Genomic DNA, 22528 nt, shown 5'->3' with positions numbered 1-22528 from the left:
CAGACTCAGTGTGGGAGAGAGACTGCCTGCCCCATGGGGCTCACCTTGAAGAGCGTTGTCCCCCGGCCGAAGCCCAGCCCCCGTGTGCAGGGAGCGGCTTTGCTTCCTTTGACCTTCGACTTCGTCATTCTGTGCGGAGGGGACTGAGCCAGCACAGCCTGGCTGACTCAGATAACCCACCAGGGACACTTCCTGAGACTGACCAGCAGCAAGTTGGGGCTGCAGATGGCCCAGGGCAGCCCTCCCAAGGGCTGGGCACAGGGGCTTGGCAGGCTGCTCAGAGGCCGATGAAGAGCTGGTGGCAGTGCCTCTGGAGGCTGCGAATTCAGTCTCCTTGCAGACTCTGACCTGAACTTGGTTTCTGGGCACCTGCTGATGCATTCAGATGGATCTGAGGCCTACATTTCTAAGGCACTTATTAACATGTATTTATTCAAATAGTTTTCGCTGAGGGTGCTTTGGTGAAGCCTAGTGAATTATCAAGGGGGGGTTAAAAAAAAGATGTGATCCCCACACCCCAGCCCCAGAGTTTGTTTTGGTTGGTCTGGGGTGGTGGGTTTTTTAAAGCATTTGGTTGCTGCTGCTGTTTTTAAAGGTGAATCGGAGATGAGGATCCCGATGTGGCGGAAAACACATGGAAAGGGCCTAGGACAGCTGGGTTCTGGTGTTCCTGAGTTCAGGTTTGCATTCCCGAGTTCTAGATGCACAACTATGGAAAGATCAGGTGACTCCTTTGTAAAGTGAGGGGCAGGCGAGACAGAAAACTTCAGCGAACATCAGAATTTCCAGGGAGCCTGGACATTAAGCTGAAGCTCAGAACTCAGCCCTAGCTGGACTACAGTTGCCTTTCATGGGGGCAGGGGGGGGGGTAGATAGGCGTCACCACAATGCTGATCAGGTCAGTATTTGAGAACCATTGGACAGGCAGTCTCGGGGGTCCCTGCAAGCTGGCAAGTCTAGGGCCCAGTTGACTTTATATAATCAGCACCTTGCTGGTGTGGGGACCCAGACAGACATCTAGCAAGGTCCCTGTCCTCCAAGAACTAGTCCATAACGCGCACAGGTGGGGCCATCTGAGCACGGAAAGAGCAAGGGATGGGCGGCTAGAAGACGCTGTGGAAATGAAATGGAAAACACACCAAGGTCAGTCAGTAGGAAGTCAGGAAGGCTGAGGGGTGGTCCCACACCATTGTCATGACTATGGGAGATGGCTCACCTGGAGGACAAGGAGTTCTCCACTTCCACTGGGTCTAGGTGTAATGGGAGCAGAGGGGGAGGCTCCTGCTTGGGGGGGGGGGGGTTGCCAGGCTTGAGAGGATTGTATTTTTAACAGGCTGCCAAGGGAGCTTGTGGCTTTTCTTCCCCATGGGACCTTAGAAATAAAACTAAGTAAAAAGTAGAGGAAAATATTTGTTTTTTCTTTATTTGTGAGGGTGCTTCTGCTGACCTGTAGTCAGAAGAACCTAGTGAAATGTTTGGTTTGACGTGTTTCCAGGAGGGAGATGGCTAGGATGTTTTTCCATCCTGTCCTCTCCTTGTCTGCCTTTGCAACACTTGCGTGAGGCAGACAGAGGTGGTATCTGTGGATGGGAGAGGATTGTTCTCTGCATGGGATGAAAGCTCTGCTTCTAGACTAGTCTCAACATCACAAGCTAAACTGTGGAATTGTGGGCAAGTCACTCCCCCCTTGGAGGTCTCGGTGTCCACATATGGAGAAAATGGAGTTGTGTTAGGTGGTCCCTGAGGTCCCTTCTAGTTCTGATAACCTACTCACTCAGACATAAATGAGCTAATTATGGAGCATGTTTAATGCCCTATCATGGGCTAGACATGGGAGCAAGTTGTCGGAGTGGGGGCACTGTGAATTGCCCACCCCTCTGGAGCTCTCAGGGCTCCAGGACCATCGTGTATGTCTGTGCAAGCTGGGCCCATTCAAGGGCTCAGGTGAGGTTGGAGTCAGTTCCAGTTCCCCTTACCAAGCTGGGCATACTCTGGTGGCAATCTCACCAAGGAGGTGACATTTGAGGTCATTCCTAATAACACTGTAGATCTATACATGGATGAAGTATGGACAAAAAGATGCTTCTTAGATACTGGGAGTGTCTGTCCATGAATGCAGTCCACCCATCCACATCAGCTCTCCATTCCATGGCTGAGTCTCCCCAGACAGGGGTATCTATACCTGTCTACACGTTGGAGGTTCCTGCTGTCTTAGCTAAACAGAAGCCCTATCAACAGATGATGAGAGAGGGTGTGACTGTGTGTGTGTGAAATGGGTTATTGAAATCCACCGAAATCAGGAGCCATTCATCAAACGCTGGAAATGTTGACATTCTTTCCAACAAACTTTTTATGCCTACAGCCTTCCAAGCAGTCGAGGCCACTGATTCATGGCCAAGCACAGAGAAGACACTGGCACTTAGGCCTAATTTAAAATATATATATATATATATACACACATATCTTTATTGATTTCAGAGAGAAGAAGAGAGAGGGAGAGAGACAGAAACATCAATGATGACAGTCATTGATCAGCTGCCTCCTGCACGCCTCCCACTGGGGATCGAGCCCACAACCTGGGCATGTGCCCTGACTGGGAATCAAACCACAATCTCCTGGATTGTAGGTCGATGCTCAACTGCTGAGCTGCTTTGACCGGGCATAGGCCTGATTTTTAAACAATGCTTTATAGTGATGGCAGAGTGCTGGGCATGGGAAGGGGAGAGACAGAGAAAGACACACTCACCCTTGCATGTGTGGTGCATGTGTAAGTTTGAATAATTTTACTTCAAAACCCAGCCTAGACTTGCCACCTTTCAGAACCTTTCCTAACCAGCCACACTGAGTTTGCATTCACCTTCTCTCTACTGTGTGAACTTCATAGCATTTGAAATTTTGCTTTTACTCGGAGCTTCAGGCTGTTCCGTGTGTGTGAAATAACATATCACACAGGAGAAGGTCAGGTCGGCTGTCTCATAGCTGTCAAGTGCTGTTGACCAGGCACATGGTTTCACCATTTGTGGCACTTCTGCCTCCTCTCTTTCCATAGCAAGCAGCCCATATCTGGGCACATGGTAGATAACTCAGCCCTTGCCAGAATTATTTAAAAGTAAATAAAGCGAACTCTTTCTTTGAACTACTGTACTCTAAGAACTGCCTACCAGAAGCTCTGGCTGTTGTTGAGGACATTCATTATCACCAACAAAACCTTTGTGCTCTGAGCTATAAAGACATAAAAGACACTGGCCTTGGCATCACAGGAAGCTGAGCTCACAGTCCTGGGGAGAGAACACAACCCCCACACAAGAGGATCCAATTAAACCCAGCATACAGCTCCGAGCCTGGAGCTGCAGACATAAAGATGGTTATCACTCATCTCTTGAGAGGTATGCAATTTGATGGCAAGATAGATTTTGAACAACTATCCATAAATCAGAAGGGTAAATGTCTTTTATACACAAGGTTATATATAAAGTTTTGTGAACACATAGAGAAAAGGGGCCAAGTCTATCTGGGCTGCTTAAGGAAGGCCTCTCAGAGAAAAGGTACTTTGCATTGGATTTTGCAGGATGACTAGGAGTCTGCTAGGCAGAGAAGCAGTAGAAGATAATTTTAGGCAGAGAGAAGGAAACATAGACGAGACCTATAAAATTGCATGGTGTTTGGAAAGTGGAGAGCAGCTTACTGTGGCCAAAGCTGAGGATACATGTTTGGGTAGAGTGTGGAAGGCAAGAAATAGAATTATATGATACTAATAAACATTTATCGATTGCTTACCAGGTACCAACACTTTACATGTTATTTGTTTAAGCATATTTCTTCACTTAATCTTTAAACCAAACATATGATGTAGGTGCTCTTTGCCTCATTTTACCTTTGGGGAAATTGAGGTACAGTGAGTGAGAAAATGTCCCAAGGTCACACGGATAGTAAGTGATGCAAGGCAGCCTGACACCAGCCCCTGTGCCCTTCTCTAACCAAGGGAACTTGTGCCCTTTATTAACTATGCTGTTAGTTGGTGAATCTTATAGGCGTTCTGAGGGTTCAATGGACAGGGTTAGGAAGACATGGCTTCAGAGAGAAGGCATCGGTAAATGAGCCACAGTTAGGGGGAGTCGGGTGGGGTAAGAGGAGGTAGGAAGACATTCCAGGCAAGGAAGGATGCTGTGATCAAGACACAGTGCAGGAATGAGTACGCTGCAGGCCGTTGCCCTGGCCCATTGGTCTGGTCAGTGACTCAGTTCTCAGCACATCCCAAATGAACGTCTCTCTGGAGGTCTCCAGAGCATCTCTGCTCTCTGGACAGGTCCAGGAAACTCAGGGCTGCTCATTTCTCTCTGGGCCCTTTTCCTCACTAGGTAGGCGTAGTGGGGCATACAGAGGGAGACAGATGTCTATAGGAAACCTGCAGGCCAGTCTTCCCCTCTGCTGTGTGAGTTTTTCACAACGCGTCCTCTACTGCATTGCTAGGTGGGCACTGGTGTTATTTGGCAGTGGGATTTAACGAATGCAGCAGGGCCCGGCTCCCTCTTATGAATCCCTGAGGGGTGTTCAGCTGCTGAGCAGCAGAAGGTTACAGCTGCACACATTTAAATAAGAGAGACATCAGGCGGGGTAGCAGAGGCCAAGGGGAGATCGCTTCCCAAATGAAATTGAATTTTGTTGGAGTTAAGTTGAGATGCTGACTTGTCTTTTTACAAATATATTCATGGCCTCGGCTGCCACTTTCATTTAGGGGGCTTGTCATCTGAGCTGTGGCAGAGGAGCCGAGCCATGGCCTCCCTGGCCTGAGAATGCAAAGTCTCACCCTGAGGAGCTAGGGGTCCAGTGAGGTGGGAGAAGGTGGGGAGGAACAAGCAGCGGAGCCTCTTGTCTGCAACCTGCTGCTTCCTCTGTGGCTGCTCCCCTGACCTGGCCAAGTGACTGCAAAATCAGCATTGTTTAGGAAGAATACATGTTCTAGTGCCATAGACAAAGCTTGAAGGCCTGGTTAAGTCCCATCAATAGCTGTGTGAACATAGGGAGTTATTAAACCCCTCTTTGGTTCAGCTTCCCCCACTTGTATAATGGGCTTAAAAATAGTTTTGACCTTAGACTCATATAGAAGAGCTAACTGAAATAAAACATGCCAAGTGCCCAGCTGGTAATGTCTTTAAAAAGGTAAACTTAAAAATATTATGTGTGGTAAATGAGCCCTAGAGCAGGGTGACTGGGAAGGCACTTGTACTTCATGATGACCTGTCTACCGCCATGATGACCTGTCTATCACCATTTCTGTGATTTCACCCTTGGGAATGGGATCCTTACCCTTAGGCATTGCCTCTTTGAGGCTTCTTTTTTAAAAACTATGTTTTTATTGATTTCAGAGAGAGAGGAAGAGAGAGAGAGAAACATCAGTGATGAGAGAGTAATGGACCAGCTGCCTCCTGCACGCCCCCTACTGGGGATCAAGCCTGCAACCCGGGCATGTGCCCTGACTGGGAGTCGAACTGTGGCCTCTTGGTTTATAGTTCAGCGCTCAAACACCGAGCCACGCCGGCCGGGCTAAGGCTTCTTTTTAAATCACATCTGCTTGTGAGTCCTTACAGTAAGAATGCAGTGGGGACATGAGCTGGGCAGGGCAAGAGAGGGCAGTGTGGATGGAGAAGTTGACAGTCTTTATAACCCTGCGGAGACAAGGCCCTGTGTCATAGCATCAAAGGTGGGGGTCACCAGGTTAGGACTCAAGGTCAGAGGAGGCTGCCACTTTCTTTCCAAGGCAGTGATTTGCCACCATCAGGGAAAGACATTTGAGTGGGACCTTGCTCTGGTCTGACGTTTATTTTCCTCACTAAGTCCTTATCGGAGAAAGCTGTTGAAAAGCCAAGGAGATGTGGGTGAGAGCTTCCATGTGAGCATAAAAAGGAAGGGAGTATATCCATGTAAAACTAATTTGGGTCTCATTTTGTCTCTCAAGCATTAGCTTGCTCTGGGCTGTAGATTTCAGTGGGTGACAGTAATTGCAAAATTTGTAAGATGTTACTTGTTTTGTTTGGAAATTGTAGCTTGTCCTTTCTCCATTGCTAAGTTTCTGCATTCATTCACTTTCTTTCTTTCTTCTTCTCTCTTCTCTCTCCTCTCTCCTCTCTCTTCTCTTCTTTTCTTTCATCTGACATTGAATGACCGCCTGTGTAAAATGTACTGGGTTGACTTTAAAGCCAGCCTTGCTCTGCCTGAAGGAGTAGGAAGCCCAGCGTTAGAGGGAGGGGACTGGAGGGTAGCTCTAGGCTGCAGGGAATGGCCTGCGATTGATTCCCTTTCTGATGGCCTCCGGAGCCCGCATGAGTGGGATTCGCCCTTTCACACTGATGCTTGTCCATAATTTAGGGAACCCTGAGGGAGGTTCTTTCCTGTAGTCTGTTATCCTTGAGGTCCAACATCAGCAAGAGGCAAATTTTATCTGGGGAAACAAGCTGCTCATCCAACGGAGATAACGGCTGTGAGAAAAATTCCCCAGCGCTGGCCCTGTTGACTTAGGTTTCAAAGGAGAAGAATTTCAACAAAAAGTGCACTTTCCCTTGAGCGGCTGATGCAATGAAACGGCTGCAAAGCCCCATTCAGCGTGGCATGTACTCAACCTTCAGAGGTAGTGGTTTGATTTTTAATTTTACGCTCTTGGCAGGCAATTGGGGTCTTTAATAGTATGGAGGCCAGAGGGAGGGTGTTTCGAAACAGTGAGGATCTTATCATAGTGTACAATTAATGAATAATTATTAAAACCCAGAAATAACTGGAAGAGAAGGCAAGAGATGGCAGAGCAGTTCTCTGGTCCCAGGCCTATAATGAAACCTCCAGAGAGGAGAAATGTGATATCCAGTTACATGCAATTAAATCTCCTTTTCCCCTCTGGCAGATCAGTGACTTAAGGAAAGGGGGGGGGGGGGAGGGGAAGGGTCATCACTTAAAAAGTGAAAGTCCTTTGTTGACAATGAAACATTTTCCAGTGTGATTTTCAGCATTTGAGTAGAAATTACACTTAAGATAAAATAATAATGACAGCGGTGCAACACCTGCTCCTTGAAATCAATTTCTGAGAGTGGGCAGCCGTGCTGGGCGTGCCGGAGGCGCCAGGGAGAACCGCTGCATTGCTGAACAGATTCCCTGCGTGCGCCGCACAGGCCCCAGCTGTCAGAGAGCCCCACACATGTCTCTGAACACATCCCGTGGCTTCTGTCATCCCCAGGCCCAATTTTGTCAGCTCCACGCTGTCAGGATCTCCTCTGTAGGTCTGAGTCCCACTGCTTCCTTTTTGCCTCAGCTCTGGAAAACCCTGTCATCTGTCAAATGGCTGTTTGCAGTTCAAATGCCAGCCTGCTGAATGGCTCTGTCTTTGGCATTCGGGCTCGCTGGCCACTGCGAAGCAGGTGCACATAGCTGCTGCAGCCCCGAGCCCCTCAAGAAAACCTGTCTCACATGCAGGCAGCAAACACAGACAGCGCATCTGTTCATTTCTCAGCCCTGCTGGGCTTCCCAGAGCACCTGGGGTCAGCTCACCTTTAAGCAGCCATTAGCTCCCTTGCAGTCAAGCTGGGCCCAGTGCCAGAGGGGAGCGGGTGGAATCGATGGGCACTTGAGATGGCGTTTTCCTGGCGTGAGGTCACTCATTACCGACAGCCTCAGTGCAGAGCTGGGTTTTCATTATTGATCTCTCGATGGTGTTTCTGGAGGCCCACCAGCACGATGGGGCCAAATAGGCCTTCAAAATAAATAAGTAAATAAATAGATGGGTAAACAAATAAATAGGGGTAGGGGATGCTCTTTAGAGAGTGGTGAAAGAGAATGTTTTCCAGTGTGTGACATTGTGCAAAGGCACCTGGAATGTTTGAAATTCAGCTGTGGGAGGGTGTGTGGCAGCAAAGAGTGGATTCTGCAGTCCGTCTGTGGGCCCTTAGGGACAGATTAGGTGTGCTGTCCTCTCCAGATGACAGGAATGGGGCTGGAAGGGAAAGGGAAGGTTCATTTCCCCCCACAACTCTTGTTGGCCAGGCACAGTCCCTGGTCAGAATACGAAGAGCTGCTCTTGAATGAGCAGGTTCTATGTGCCAAGGGCCGTGTTCCATGCCTCATGGAAAACTTGGAAAACAGAGGTATCAACCCAGTTGTTCCATACACGTGGGAGAACTGAGCCAGAGAGGCAGAGTTGTTTGTTTACAGTCATACAGTAGGAACAAGGTGTGTAGCTGGACTTGGAACCTGGGGCTAGTTGAACTTCTGAGCCAGTGTTCTTGCTCACTCCTGTAAAAGGCTTCTCGGGCAGAGGTGCCGCCTGCCCCTCCCAGCCTTTGTCCTGCAGGGAGCTCCTGGTGCATTAAATGCAAGCTGGCTCTGGGCCTCTCCCAGTGAGTGCAGTTGCCCCTCTTCATCCCTGGTCAGACTCGCTGCAGCCCCCTCCTGGCTGGGGCCCCATCACTGTGCTCTGCCACTGACATACTCAAGTCCGTTGGGTCCCTGTTCCCTCCCCCGCCACCCTGACGCCACAGCTTCTAGCCAGGTCTCAGAGGCACCTCTGTTATGTCCTAGTTGTAGAATATTTCTCCAGACACTTCTGCCACACTCTAGCCAGACTGACTGTACAGCTTCGTAATTCAGTGCAAGCCCTGCTCCCTTCTTCCCCATGCCCTCCCTCCCCACTCTACCTTCACCTCTGCCTGGTCCCTGCCTCTTTGTTCCTCAAGACTCGGCTTAAACATCCCTTTCCTGGAAATCCTTCCTTGATTTTGCAAGTGTCTGCCAGTGATTCTTTCATAACTCTCATTGCATTCAAGGTAACGATGTGGTTATTTGCCTCCCTCCCTCACTGGATTCACCGGGCCACTGAATGAATGGGAATACTGGGCCCTTTGGGTCAGGGAGCCTCTGTCGGGTCCACACAGAGACTCGAAATACTTCTCTGCTCCTCATGGTTTGTTCTCTCCTTTGTTCAGTGCTAAGTGATCCAGAACAGCCTGGGCTTCGGTCTTCAGTACTAAAGCTGTCAATTCACATAGTGTTCTAGACATTGTCATCACGCAGGGACGTTCTGTGCCAGTTAAGATGACATTAACTGCTGTAACAGCTCCAAATGTATCGGGTCTGATGGCTTGGTAGAAGCTTCTCTCTCCCTCATGTAAAATTCAGAGTGGATGTGCCTGATTGGAGGCCTCCCCAAGTGATGATTCAGAAACCCAGGATTCTCCCACCATGGGGCTCTGCCATAGTCAACACCGGGCCCCATGGCTCATCTGAGTCAGGAGGGCAAAGGGCAAAGGGCACAGAGTAGCAGGTATGGGAAACGGGGCCAGGACTGGGGGGCTGTGCCGCGGCTTCTGCCTTCATTCCATTGGCCAGAGCACACGGATGTGCCTCCTCTCCAGGGAGGCTGAGAGATGTAGATCCCTGCAGACCGGTGTCTGCCACAGTTTACTTTACTACAGCACAGTCTTCAGGACTTTGAAGCACCCACTTTCTTCCACGTCTACCCCTTCTTAATTCCTCATGGGAGAACATGTCACTTCCAGCTTCCTCCACCAGGGGCTGCATCCATGACTGCCAGTTATTTGCAACTAAAAGGCTGCAGAAGGACTGGCTTCTAGATTTATTGGGCCTCTTCACTTGGCTGTGAAGGATTCCCAAACATGCCAGGTGGTGAAGATTGATTGCCAAGTTGGCAAGTTGAGGTTTAATTCAGGTAAAGCACTCTTTCCTGTCTCTCTCCTCCAGAAACAGTCTATCACTTGATTTAGATTTTATTTATTTATTTATGTATTGGTGAGAGAGAGAGAGAGAGGTTTGTTGTTCCACTTATTTATGCATTCATTGGTTGATTCTTTTATGTGCCCTGACCAGGGATTGAACCCACAACCTTGGCATATCAGGACGGTGCTCTCTAACCAACTGAATGTGCTACCCAGCCAGGGCAGTTTTTATTTCAAGTGACAGAGCAAGTACACGTTTAGGTGAGAAATCATTAACACTGGGAGAAGGCTAAGCCATTTGCACATCTCAGCCTGACTCAGTTAAGCTTCTCTATCCATCTCTTATGGTTGTTATGACCAATTTTCTTCTAGGAAATTGCTCTCAAGGCTGCCTGAATAACCACTGTACTGATGTGCGAAACGGGAGCTTCTTCTAAGGCATGGCCTTCCTTTAAGGCATCCAAGGAACTTGATTGGATAACACCATTCTACCCTCAGAACATCTGGACTCCCAGTGCCCTCAGCATGCGGGCCTGAATTATACAGTACGAGTTATTGAGATTGACTTGCATTTGTTGTGAAGTAATTTCCTTCCCTGGGCACCTACACGTAGGGAAACATCTTGACTTTCCCTTCCTCAAGAGCAGTTAATGACGTGTTTAATTTGAGGCATTGGCCTTTATCATGCTGAATCCAGCCAGTGCCCCTGTAACCCACACTCAGCTGCTCATCTACACACATACTTACATTGCAGAAGTATCAGCCTAAGGGCAAGCAAGTGGGTGAGTTCAGGGGGCATTTCCCTTTGCCCGAAGCTCATCCTGCTCCTGGTTGCTCTAGTGTTTCTCCATACACCTAGGGTTGCAGTACCCTGCATCGATTTTCCTAAATTGCCATGTTAAGAGCTGGGATCTCTGGCCACGTGTTTTCTTTTTCTTTTTTTTTCTCTAAGAAGCAAGACCCAAATAGCCTGTCTATGTTTCTGAGCTCTCCTTCCTTCCTAGAATCAAATTAAAGCTTGCCTCCCATCTCAGGAGTTTCCCCTGGGCCCATGCATCAATTTCCTCTCTGATTCCTGTTCCTTTGACCCCCCCCCCCCCCAAACACACACACACGCACGCACACAAGTCTTGGTTGATTTGTTCTTTGCTGAGAGGAGAGGTGAATGTTTAATTTTCAGACCCTGTGGTTTTAATCAGATCCTGTTTTAATCAATGCCTGCGAAGAAATCTTTGCTACTCTAAGGCGTGGGGTGTTCTCTTCCTTCTAAAAGCTATCTTTCACGCTTAGATCTTCAGTCCTTATGGAACTGATTTTTATGTATGGTTTCAGGTTAGGCACAGAATTTATTTTTGCCATTTGAAGATCTAATAGATCACGTACCGCGTATTGAAAAGTCCATTCTTTACCTACTGCTCTAAAGTCTCGCTTTGTGATATAAATCAGGTGACCGTACATGTGAAGTGTATTCCTGGATCATCTGTTCTGTTTTGTTGGCCAGTTTGTCTGTTCTTGTGCTAATATCACACAGTCCTAAGTATTATAACTTTATAATAGGTCATCATATCTGGTAGTATAAGCACTTTACCTTTGTTCCTCACCTCCAAGATAATACCTTGACTATTTTTAGCCCTTTGTATTTCTATATAAATTTTAGAATCAGCTTGTAAATAGATACAAAATAACTGCCAGGATTTTGATTGATGTAAAATTGATTTGGAGGGAATCTCTATCTTTATAACAATGAGTTTCCTAATCCATGAACATGGGATAAGCTTTTTTTTTTAATTTCTGTCATTAATGTTTTGTTTTTAATGTAGAGGTTTTGCTGATATTTTTTAGATTTATTCCTAGATACCTGTTTTGTTTTTTTTTTAATGCTATTGCAAATTGTATCATTTTAAAATTGACTTTGTATCTAGGGATTTTGTGAAATTCACTTAGTTTTAACAGATTCTCTGTAGATATTTTTGGATTTTTGTGTACACAGTCATGTAGTCTGTAAATAATAAGTTTCAATTCTTCGTTAATCATTTTGCTTTTTTTTTTTCTTGTCTTGTTGCACTGCTACCTGCTCCAGTTTTTTCACACTCTAAATAGATGCTTGTGCAAGGATAACAAACATGTCTGTAAAACTTCTTTAAAACTCCTCACTTGTGTAAGATTTTCTGTGTGCTACATCTACCCAGACAGCCTTCCCTGCTGCCTTTTTGCTTAGGTGAAACTCAGGCACCTTTTAGGTCTCAGTTTAAACTTCTTCAGGAAGATTTCACTAATTCCTCTGAGACTGGGTGCAGGGAGTGGGAATTGCCTACTATTGAGGTGATTAAGCACAGCTCTTAGGGCATGAGGCTGAAATTGCTTGTTTATGAGTGTCTCCCCGCTGAACTATAAGCCCTTCAAGGGCAGAGACTCTACAATGTTCGTATCACCATTATTTACACAGTGCCTGGCATACCATATCCATCACGTAAATGTTAGCTTATCAACGTCCATGTACTAATTGTCTTCACTCTCCTTCTTCTCATCTAGATACTGAAGCATGGCCCTCATCATTACCAGGTCCATTAAAGTTGCTGAGTTAACTGTCTTTTCCACTAGACTATGATGCCCTCAAGGGTAAAAATCTTTTATGTTTGTGTATCTAGTGTTTCACACAGTGTCTGCCTCTTAATGGGCACCCAACAGAGGCATGAAAGAGTGAATAAGTGAATGAATAAGTGAATTGGTTGGTTGATGAGTGGTCCTTGCTATATGAAACTAGGTCCATACAGAAGTATGGTACTCATACTACAGAATGATCAGCCTAAGGCCAAAACTAAAACCTTGGTTCAGCATGAATTTCCCTTTGCCCAGAAGCTACTCTGCTGACCATTCTCTCATTTCTCTCCATCCATCCAGAATTGCAGTGTCCAGGGTGGCTTTCTTAAATCGCCATCATAAGCTCCAGAAATCTCAGGCTAGGTACTTTTCTTGCTCTAAGAATCAAGACCACTTTTCTTAATTTTTTATTACAGTCCTTTTTGGCATTATTTTTCCCCCCAGAATTGAGGTTTGCTTTTCATCTTGACTCCTCTCCCTAGGCCCATGCATCTACCTCTTCCTGGCCCTGAATCTCATCGTTTGCCCCTCTCCCCAACCCAGTCTGTTGCTTCGCTATTTCGAAACTTAAGATATAAACTCTTAAGTTTTCAGACACTATGAATTTAATCATATCTGCAGGGACCTGGGAGAGAGTTTGGGAAAGACCTATTTTTCATGCTCTGTCATCGGGCCCTGTGGTAACTCAGCCCAGAGGTCACAACCCAGAGACCTGCATTGCACGTATTTGAAAACGGGATGAAGCTCTGGAGGGTACTTCTTCAGAATCCCTCATCTCAACAGACAGGTGACTTTCCTTCCTTCAGCTTTCCCTGGAGGCCTGCCCCTTCTTTGGTGTTATCTTCAACTTGCATGCTTTCTAGAAGGCCTCATTGCATATTGCCTTCCCAACTGAAAACTCAGTTCTACCCCCTGAGACAGGCCAGGCAGCAGGGCAGCTCCTGACAGAGTCTGCTTTATGGGAGAGCGGGCCTGGGTGTGTTAAGGCCAGCTGACTAGAGAATTGCAGGGAGAGGGGTTGGGCCAAAGAACCAGTGAGATCAGGGCTTTGTAAATGCAAGCTCTTGCTCCAGGCCTGGTAAATCACTAACTGCAACTTCACTCACCCCTAGAGAAACACATCCATCCAGCTAGGGGTTTCAGTTGGTTGCTTCTCCTTGAGGCAATATCTCTATTTAATTCAAATCCTGCTTGTTAGATGTTCACTTCTAAATGATTCTTTTGACCTGGACCAGGGCCATGGTAAAGCAAGCTAGGCACCTAGGATGGAATTATTTTTTTAAATATGTTTTATTGATTTTAGAGAGAGGAAGGGAGAGGGGGAGAGAGAGATGGAAACATCAATGGTGAGAGAGTCATTCATCAGCTGCCTCTTGCAAGTCCTCCACTGGGGGTTGAGCCCGCAACCCAGGCATGTGCCCTGATTGGGAATCGAACCAGAATCTCCTGGATCATAAGTTGATGCTCAATGCTGAGCCATGCCGTCCGTGCTAAGGTGGAAAATTTAAGGAAATACTCTTAAGTGTTGAGCCTGTAATTGCACGGCCCTGAGAGGGGTTGCCTGCTTAAAATTTGTGTCCTAAGCATTTCATATGTCTAGCCCCAGTCCTAGCCCTGGTTTTGATCCAATTGTTTCAAGCAGGTGATCCTTCAACGCAGATTAAGTAAGCATGGTGAAATTCACAGAAATGCAGAGAGCCCCCTCCTGTCCAAAACCTTCCCTTTGATCTTTCTGCTGAGCCCTGAAATGTTTTGAGTGTCATTCCCTGCCCCCACAAGAGCTACTATTGGTTGAGAGTTTGGTATATGCGGTGTTCTGAGCTAGGTCTGCTCTTGGTTATTATTTATAATTCTCTCAGCAACCCTCTGAGGGTAGTGATATTCCAATTTTGCAGATGAGAAACAGGCAATTGGAGGTTATTCTTTGCCCAGCCAGGAAGAGGCAGAGCAGGGTTTGGCTTAGATCTGTCTGCTCCCCCAGCATTCTGTACTCACTGAGCTGCCCTCACATCAAGGGGCGTCTCCCAAGCAGGGTGGGGTTATTGAGTTTCTCAGTGGCAGAGGGTTGAGTGTAGAGGAAGGCAAGGGGAGAGAGTGCCCAGAGGCTCAAGAAAGGAGTATAGAGAGGAGATTCTGGAGGTAATGCCAAGGGAAGGTCGCAGAAGCCCCACCCTCCAATTCGACCTCTTTGCAGCAGGCTTCAGATGTGACCCTGGCTCTAAGCCTGGGCCAGAGGGGACTGTACTCGCCTGAGCTGAACCCCCTGGATTCCTCTGGCAGCGGGCAGCCCAGCCCACCCGTTTGCACCTCCCCTCTGCCTGGCACTCTAGTCTCAGCGCCCAGCCCATGTCCTCCCCTCCTGGACACCTTTTCCCCGTTTTCATCCAGCGAGATTCTGCATCTTCCTCAAGGCCCAGTGCCAGCATAGCCTCTCAGAAGCTCTCTACAGCCTTTCTCTCCCCCTCGCCTTCTGCAGGAGGAGGTGGCTCTGCCCTGCCATGGTCCTTATTCTCCTGGCTGTGCAGGATCTCCTGCTGTAGGGTTGTCTCTGAGGGCAGTTTCTGATGAGGATGCGCTCCCGAGGGCTGGCTTCATGCTGCTCTGCGGTGCCCCATGGGTGCCAGGCATAAATCTGGGATTTCTGTTAGCACCTTCCTGCAGAATGTTTTTTCCAATGAAGTTGTTTTAAAGAATCACAGCACATATAAGTATATGAAGTGGAAATTGAAATTCCTCCTCCTCTCCCGATTCCACTGCCCACCGTGTCCACTGTTGAGTCTGATATGTACCCAAACACAAGTGCACGACAGACACATGGACACATTTAAAAAATTTTTCCCCCAGTAATACAGTCAAGCTATGCATATATTTTGTGGATTCCTTTTTCTGCTTAACAGTGCAAGCAGCTGTAGGTCGATTTCAGCGTACACACAGTTGTCTCACTTGTTTAACAGCTATGTGTAGATGAACCGTAATTATTAAATAGCTTCTGTGATGGATATTTGGGTTGTAATAATTTTTTCTGGTATGAACTTTCTTGTACTGAAATATTTGCACATTTGGGTAGATATTTTCATGGCTTGGAGTCCTAACAGATGGTGTTCCTAGGGGAATAGTATGTGCCTTTGGATTCCGGAAGGTGCTACAAAGCTGCCTTCCAGGGGGCCGAGCAGGTTTTCTCTGTAAACCGTGAATGGGATGCTTCTCCCCCGCGTCCATACCCGAACCTCACCAATGCTGCGTATTACCGACCTGTACACGTCTGCCGTAGTGAAAGGTGAAATGAGATTTAATTGCTGTTTTGAGTTACATTTCTTTCATCGATTGGTAAAGTGACTGTTTTTTGATGTTTACTGCCATCAGTATTGCCTGTTCATGTCCTCTGTCTACCGCTCTTCTGGATTATTAGTCTTTTTCTGTTACTTCTAAGAGCTCTTTTCATGGCGGGCCAATTCAGTATTCATTTGTATTATGTATAGGAACTATTTTCCCCAGGCCATCTTTTAATTTGTTCTATGGGTTATTACTATTGCCAATGAAAGCCTTCTTATAAGTAAGTACTTTTAAAAAATTTAGATTTTCTTTACTGTAAAACAAGCATAAGCTTTGAACTTGGATCTGAGTTCAAACACAGGCCACACAGCTTACTCTGTGAATTTAACAGAAATCCCTTAACTGCTCTGAGCCTCAAGGTCCTCCCCTGCTATTTCCGAGTAATGCTGGAATTAAGTGAGACAATGGCAGAGACCAAGCATTGGCCAAAATGGGTGGAAGTACAGAGAACCACCTCCGGACATCAGAGGGAGGCTCTCTCCGGCCCAGTGCTGCCTCCCCCTCCCTCTGCTACATATTGCGGTTCTTCTCTAAAATGCTTCTCCTTAGTCTGTGGAAAAAGAAGGCATTCCCTGAGTCACATATCTGTTCCACCAGCCAGGCCACCTGCCACTTGACAGAGGTCACCCCAGATTCTCCCATTCCCATCCCTGAAATTCGCTGAACTCATCATTTCATCCTGAGATCAATTTGCTAGATTTTTATTTAGTTTTCAAGTTGTTCATTCCATCTTTCATGCAGACTAGTAATTTCAGGGGCTGTGTTATAATTTCAAGATGTTGTTTGAAAAGCATTACAAAACATTAAAGTACACTTAGCCTTGAATTGTCACTTAAGATTATTGCAGGAAATTAGGGCTTTCTGGATCATAAATGTGACAATAGATAGAGAACACAGCTTCTATTATGACTGAGGACACAGAATAAAGAAGTGTAAAGTACGCAGCCAGTTCCTGTGTGGGAGGCAAGGAACCCAAGGAAATTAGGGCCCCCACTGGTGGATGGAGAGCTGGCCTGGGCTGGGGCACTTGGCAGGGGGATGAATCATCCCCGATGGAGGGGCGCACAGAGCCCCCTTCCTACCTGAGTGGCATGCTGGTTGGGTTATGGGGGTTGGGAGCACAGACTCTGCAGTCTGCCTGGGTTTTCTGATCAACACTCACCCCACTCCCATCCTCCTCTGTCTTTCTTTATGTTTATTTCTTTCTTTAGCATCACCCTAGCCCAGCTTTGCAATGACTTTAATGGTCAGCTTCACTTAATGCCAAGCGATCTGTCCATGGCCGCTGAGGTGCCCATGGAACCACGGGCCTTTAGAAAGTGGGAGGGAGGCCAAGGGTACCAACAGCCCCTGAAATTATAACACAGCCCCTGAAATTACTAGTCTGCATGAAAGATGGAGTTTCAGGGATGGGAATGGGAGAATCTGGGGTGACCTGTGGCAGGTGGCCTGGCTGGTGGACCAGCAATGTGGGGGCCAAGGGGGCCCTGCCTTTGTGTGTCTCTTTGGTTTGGGGCAGGAGTCCACCAGGAGCGCCTGTGGGGCTCCCTGGGCATCTGCAGGTGTTGCAGCGGAGGGATGCACTCCAGTGGCCTGACAGCCACCTCCCAGCTGGAGTGTCCACTGTAGGCGGCAGCTTCAGACTCAGGAGTCTGGCCTGGAACCTGGGCTTCCAGCCCGCAGGCCTGCTTATAGCATTTATGCCATTGCCCCTGCTCTCGGCTGCTGGCTGCTGCATCCAGCCAACTGTTTCTCCAGGGTGCTGGGTTCCTGATGTGGTTCTGCAGCTGGTACACTTTTTTCTGGACTTGAGGCCAACTTAGCCTGCCTCAAGGTCACTGGAGGGCACACCTGAGCTCTCTAACATGCAGGGCTCAGGGCCTCCTTGCGGCGGGTTTGGGACACATGAAGCAGTGATTTCAGGCAGTGGGCTGGATGGCTGAGGAATCTAGTGAAAGATCTCGCAAGTGTGAGTAATGTCTCTGCAGCAGCTCTCTTCTGTGCTTGGTTAGTGTGACATGGAGCTGGTGTCTGGGCCACTGGCACCCCCATGCGGTCCAAGCAGGAAGGGGCAACTAACCTCCTCCCCTCCAGCCTCTAAGAGCTGAACCCTTGTGGCAGTCAGTGGCCCCATTTTACAGATGAGACACAAAGGGTTTAAGAAGCCCAGTCAGAGGTACCCAGACCAGAGGGAGAAGAGCTCAGTATGGGTTCAGGGCTCTGTCACTTTTGGATACCTAGCTGTTTAGTCACCTCAGTGCTGAGCCTGCCCTGCTGGAAACTCCAGCAGCCTCCAGTCCCCATGTCTTGCCCAAGTGAGACCAGGAGCTTCCAGCAACCCACTGGGTGGCCAGTGCCTTTTCTGGAGGGAGGGAGGGAGGGGTAATTCCTTCTCCCACCAGGAATGTGATCCACGACTCCCTTGCCATCACACAATGACGTTGGCCTTCTTGCCCTCTGATCCTTCCATTGGCTGTTCACAGGGAAGGGGGAAGCCATGGGTTTAGAATGAATGAATGACTGAACCATGCCCTGTCATTCTATCCCCTGACCAGGCCTGATGGAGCTTTGTCCCTGTCATCAGAGGACTGTGTCCTGCTGTCTACTTGAGTTCCAATGTCCTTTTAGTGCAGGAACAAGTTCTGCTCATTCTAGACTCTACCACATCAGTACCACTGATCTGTAGAGGAAACTGGGGGACTATACCTCGGGCCCTGCTCTGGGCCTTCTGAGCTAGCCACCATCCATGTCCTGGGGCCTTGACACCCTTGAGCACTTGGCATCCAGGGTCCACTTGCCCAGCTGGACATTTCTAAACAGTTTCCCAGATGCTGGGAGTCAGTGGCCTGCTATCCTAGACAGTACCCCTCCCTTGACAACACAACTCCCTCCTGAGACAGGAGGTCCCAGCTCAGCTCCCTCCGCACTCGGTCCCAAGATGTCAGCTGCAGGACCTCAGATGAGGGAGCCCTTCACACTGGAGGTCTTCCCAGGATGCCTCCTGATGCTCTGGGCTGGGTTTCTCACACCTTTCGATGTATGACAGTCATGCAAAGGATGTTCTGAGGAGAGGGAAGGGACTCCACTATCCACTCAAACATCTTCTCCCACCTCCCCACCACTGCAACTTTCTGAGACTATGAAGCTCAAAGGCCACGCTGTCCCCAGGCTCACTGCACACACTGCCCCATAGTGCCCAGAGTGCCCACACCCCACCTCACGGGAACCCCTGTAGCTCAGAGCCTCCTTTCCCCCTGGATGGGATCAGTTCTCTATCAGCCAGGGAAGGCCTGGCTTGAGGATTCCTGCTACCGCAGGGAGTCAGTCCTGCCCAACCCCGCCGTGTCTCCTGGGATCCAGACCCTCCCCTCGCCCCGCTCCTTTCCTCTCTCCCTCCCTCCCTCTCTCCCTCCCTCCCTCTCCTTTTCTCCCTCCCCCTCTCCCTCTCCCTCTCCCTCTCCTCTCACCAGTGCACCCTCTTTCACTCATCAAACCACAGCCTTTGCAGTTTGGTAACAGCCACTCTCCGGGGAAATCTGGAAGACCCACTGTGTATGTCTGATGCGTGAGTGGTTTTCCTGTGGACCCAGAGCCCTTCTCTAGCTTCCTGGGAAGATTTCCAGGTTCCCGACTCAAGTCCCCAGCTGGCCCCCTCCCAGCTGGTCCCTGAGCTCAGGAGAATTCCCTTAGCTCATTACCGAAGTGTCTCAACGAGCAGGCTAGCAGGGAGAGAAGTGTGTCATCGCTGCTGCTGCAGATGGCTGTGACTTGGAGCTTACAGCTCTTCGTCTGCATCTAGAGCCGCCGGTGCCCAAGGGGGGGGCAGACCAGGCCGAGAGGGCCGGCCGCACACTTGACGAAGTCCTGTTTTATTTTGTCTAATTGAGTCACGCAAAGGAGGCTGTGTTGCCATCACATTGCCAGCTCTTTAGGGGACAGGCAGTCCCTGAGACGGGTCTATCACCTGGACACATGGCCCATCTACTCTAATATTTGCCAAGTTGCCATTCTGAGGTACAAATAGGGGCAGTTGGGGTGCAGCAGAAGGGGCACGGATGGTGGAGGCAGAGAGACCCAGGATTGAGCTCCTGGCTCCGCCCCCCTAGATGGTGTCTTGGACAAGTCTTTGTTCCTGAGTGGATTGAATGGTGCCCAGTTTCACAGGTTACTGTGGGGACTGAACTCATAATCACCCGCACTGGGCTGTGGAAGGGTCAATGCAGGCAGCCTTGGGTTCCCCCATCCTAAATAGGAAAGCTTCTTGTCGTTCGCAGCCCTTTGCATGGGCTGCTGGTCATGTCACAGAGCTCAGGCTGGAGATGAAAGGGGCACGCATCGGGAGGGCCACTCCTCCTCCCAGTCTGCTCATGCTCTCCGGCTCCTTTGGTCCCCCAGGGGACAGGAGGACTCCTGGCTGGGAGACTCCTATGAGAGGCTTGCCCAGCACCCAGACGGCAACAGCTGCCGGTCAGGCGATGAGAAACCCTCAGCACAGACTTGCGGTGACTTGTCAGGTGGAGGAACCCGGAACCCGGGAACCAGGCTCTAGACACTGGCGGGAAATCCCGAAGGGGGAACAAGGGAGGGGCAAGCAAAGGGTGGTGGGAGTAGGGACAATAAAGTTGTGTAGGGGCTGCTTCAAAAGGCAGGGACACAGTTAAAGCTCCTAGAGGAAGCTAAACTATTCCCTCCACACCTCTTCATGCCACCCTCCAAGGAGGAAGCCGGGCCCTGGTCTGGAAGTTGGGGCTCCAGGGAAGATTTAGTCCTGGCTCTGCCACTAACTGGCTGTGTGGCTTAGGGTAGACTTCCTAACTTCTCTGGACTTTGCTTTACTCCTTTATAAAATGAGAGGGTTGGATGATATGATCATTGTTGTCTCATCTAGCTTTAAAAATGTCTGGAATTAATCAACAAAAGTCCCATTGCTCTTACTGTTGTGATTTTTTTGTGTGTGTGTTTTTTTCCAGTCCTCACCTGAGGATATTTTTTCCATTGCTTTTCAGAGAGAGTGGAAGGGAGAGAAAGAGAAACATCAGTGTGAGAGAGACAAACCAATTGGCTGCCTCCAGCATGCGCCCTGACCGGGGCAGGGCTGGCACCTGCAACCTAGGTACATGCCCTTGGCTGGAATCGAATCCGGGACCCTTCAGTCCACAGGCCGATGCTCTAACCACTGAGCCAAACCGGCCAGGGCTGTGATTTAAAGATGGGAAGCCAGCACAATTGCCTTAGGAAGGAGGCTTCATCTTTTCTTCTTCATCTAGGAAAGAGTCTAGAATGAAGGGAAAGCCAGAAGCAGCCTGGCAACTGATGCTGGGATAGAGGAGCAGCCCCCTCCCCACCTCCACCCGTGGCAGCCCGAGCCTCTTCTACCTCCCAGGAAAGTGCTTCATTCATACCTCAATACTGTGAGTAAGAGGAGCTAAGAATGACCAGCATGACTCTGTTAGTGTGCCTGGGCCACCACAACAAAATACCACGGACTGGGGGGCTCAGACAACAGACATTTATTTTCTCACAATTTTAGAGGCCAGAAGTCCAAGATCAAGAGATCAGCAGGTTGGTTTCTTCTGAGGACTCCTTGGCTTGCAGATGGCTACCTTCTCACTGTGTCCTCTGTCTTGTCTGCATCCTGGTCATATTGGGATAGGGCCCATGCTAATGAACCATTTTAACTTAATCACCTCTTTAAAGACCCCGTCTCCGGGTACACTCACATTCTCAGGTACTGAGGGTTGGGGCTTCAACATATGAATTTGAGGGGAACATAATTCAACCCATAACAGTGACCATGACATTTATTGTCAATGCTGGAATACTTAAAAAAATTATTTTAAGTTTTTTTTGAAGTATAACATGCATACTGAAAAGTACACATATTTTAAGTTCACAGCTTGAACACATTCACATAAGCAGTTAAGAAATAGAGTATTATCAGTGCCCCCGAAATCTCCTTTGTCCCCTGCACCTATCCCCCCACCATACATTAGCCTTTCCTGCCCTTGTATGTACAGAATCATATAGCATGTAAGTTCTTATGCCTGCCTTCTTCACTCAGCATTATGTTTGTGAGATTCACTCATATCGTAGGGTGCAGTCATATTGTGCTGATTCTCACAGCCGTATGTGGTATATAGTATCCCAGTGTGCAGATATTCCACAATTTATCTACATGTTCTGCCACTGAGGAGCTTTTGAGCAGTTTCCACTCTGGGACCGTTATAGACACAGGTTGCTATGAACTTTGGTGACATGTTCTGTGTCTTCAGGTGGATACACCTGGGGGTGTATACCTGGGAGTAGAGTTCTGGAGTCACAGGCTATGCATATGTGCAGCTTTGTAGAGACTGCCAAATCCTTTTCCAAATAGTTGGACCAATTTACACTCCCTGCAGCAGTAACAGTATGAGCATTCCAGTTGCTCCATATCCTTGCCTGTACATGTTTTTTATTTAATGTATTTTTATTTTAGCTTGTGTGATACTATCACATTATAGTTTTAATTTATGTTTCCCTGAAGCTTCATGATGTGAAATATCTTTGCATGTGAATAGTCTCTTTTGTGAAGTGCCTGTTCAAGTCTTTTGCACATTTTTTTTTCCTACTGAATTGTCTGCCTTTATCTCAGTGTTTTATAAGATATTTCATATATTGTCTGTGAATCCATTGTTGATTCTGGAACAATTTTAAAATAAAAGGAAGGAACTAATGATAAATACGCTGGGACAAGTGTTGTAAACCAAGATCATCTTAGGCTATTTGAACAAACTCAAATTATCAGAGCACAGTGTGTTTCTGGTTCAACAAGATTTAAAGAGCAAATATGAGGGCACCAGGAACTCACGTAAGAAGAAATTTAAGAGCTTTTTGTAGAACAC

At 48.1% G+C, this 22528-nt stretch overlaps 1 protein-coding gene across 1 annotated transcript in view; it reads left to right on the top strand.

Moving 5' to 3' along the window:
- The window catches only part of GPR39 (G protein-coupled receptor 39), a 170482-nt gene that overhangs the window by 131515 nt on the left and 16439 nt on the right, over positions 1–22528 (top strand). The window lies entirely within an intron of this gene.

The sequence above is a fragment of the Miniopterus natalensis genome, chromosome 8 (genome assembly GCF_054644295.1).
Source record: "Miniopterus natalensis isolate mMinNat1 chromosome 8, mMinNat1.hap1, whole genome shotgun sequence".
In the NCBI taxonomy this organism is placed as follows: domain Eukaryota; kingdom Metazoa; phylum Chordata; class Mammalia; order Chiroptera; family Miniopteridae; genus Miniopterus; species Miniopterus natalensis.
Note: the sequence above shows the minus strand (reverse complement) of the source record. Positions and strands in the feature narration are given on the sequence as shown.